Genomic DNA, 2,136 nt, shown 5'->3' with positions numbered 1-2,136 from the left:
CACTACACAACTCTACACTGCTGGTTTTACTGGCAAAGACCTCTGCGTGATTAAATTGTTGAAATATATTGTTTTTTTAATATTCTTCCTCTTGCTCTCATGTTATTCTTTATTAGTTTCTCTAATATGATTTTCCTCGCTCTCCTATTCTCCTTTACTGGGAATCTCAGAAGCCAATAAGATACACACTCTTATCTCCCACACACTGGTAGATGCATACTGCCTTGGGGAAGGCACGAGCTATTGAAACTGTAGCCCATCTGGTTAAATGCTGTTGTGTCGTGAGAGAGAGAGAGAAACAGAGAGAGAGAGAATGTAAAACCAATAGTGAAAACCCTGCACCATCCCACACACACCTGCAGCTGGTGTTGGCCCATGGGATATTCCTCGAAATTGCAGTGGGCTCCAATTTTTCATGCGTCTCTGCCCCACATGACTGAATAGCTGGTCAACACTCAGCATCCGGGCTGACAGTTTAGGCACTGGGATGAGGTTTTTCTTGGGGAGGTCGGAACACATTGAGTCTCAGCCCAGAGGGTCAGAATGAGATATTCAAAAAGATGCAGACATTTTAGCTAAAATGGTTGCTATTGGAAGGAGGGACTGAAATCTACTTGCCTCCTATAGAGAAACAAGACGTTCCTGTAGCTTCATTTATGTTCTGTCATTGATGAGAGACAGAGCATCGCAGGAGGTTATTGAGCCAGGAATTTTAATTAACAGTTGCTCAAAAAGGGAGCTTGATAGAGAGCAAGGCCTGAGAGGGAAATGGAATGCATGCAGCCCGTCCCAGATTCCAGGGAATATTGTACAGTTAACGCCACCTACACATAATAACCATCAAAAGAAAATATATTTTATCATCTCGACAGACAATGAAACTAGCTTCAAGGGTGCTCTCAATCTTTCGGAAACATTTATGCTTGTGTGTGCAATGTTTATTCATTTGTACAAAAGAACTGTTAGCGTGTTGAGTCGGCACTGAGTTTAATATGGATTCTTTACCCGAGGGCTGACATTGTGTGTCTCTTGCACACGGTGCACTTTTACTTGGGGAGCTCTGTCTCCAGCCTCAGCTCAGTGTTGAGTGAGCTGATTTAGGCAGGTAACCTCAGTGTCAATTAGGACTGGGAGTCATCAGCCAGGGTTCCCCTCTCACCATCCAGTCACCCTGCAAAGAACTCAAGTGTAAGCACTGATTGGCTATTCGACTGCAATAGGGCATTAAAGACAAGCCTGCTTAGACCAGGGGCACTATATAATGTCTTTAATTGACTGAGATGAGTTAACCAGGTGGCCTCCCTATTCAATTGAACGCAGCAGTGGTTGGTGCATTTACCAAGGAATTATCCACAGGGATTCTGTTGAGTTTAATTGAGTTTTCTTTTTCTCTCCTATTTATCTGCACTGGTTTCCCTTCAGTAGATTATCCATGTAGACAGTATTCAATAACAGAGTATAAACAGGCACGTCAATACATGAGAGGGGTAGAGGAAAGAACTCCAGAGAAACCCAATCCTGTCCTCACTCAAACTTCCACGGACACTGTCAATAGTCACTAGACAGCGATCAGGGTCAGGAGCTCAGACTGACTGCTCATTTATCCCCTTCTCCAGGTCTAACTGTCGCCAGCTAACTTAGCGCAGGCTGAGGACCAACTGGAAACATCGAAACATAGAAAATAGGAGCTGGAGTAGGCCATTCGGCCCTTCGAGCCTGCTCCACCATTCATTATGATCATGGCTGATCATCCAACTCAGTAACCTGTTCCCACTTTCGCCCCATACCCTTTGATCCCTTTAGACCCAAGAGCTATATCTAACTCCTTCTTGAAAACATACAATGTTTTGGCCTCAACTGCTTTCTGTGGTAGCAAATTCCACAGGCTCACCACTCTCTGGGTGAAGAAATTTCTCCTCATCTCAGTCCTGAAAGGTTTACCCCGTATCCTTAGACTATGACCCCCGGTTCTGGACTCCCCCACCATCAGGAACATCCTTCCTGCATCTACCCTGTCAAGTCCTGTTAGAATTTTATAGGTTTCTATGAGTTCTCCCCTCACTCTTCTGAACTCCAGCGAATATAATCCTAACCGACTCAATCTCTCCTCATACGTCTGTCCCGCCATCCCAGGAA

The sequence above is a fragment of the Heterodontus francisci genome, chromosome 40 (assembly GCF_036365525.1).
Source record: "Heterodontus francisci isolate sHetFra1 chromosome 40, sHetFra1.hap1, whole genome shotgun sequence".
NCBI lineage: Eukaryota > Metazoa > Chordata > Chondrichthyes > Heterodontiformes > Heterodontidae > Heterodontus > Heterodontus francisci.
This window is presented reverse-complemented; position numbering follows the sequence as displayed.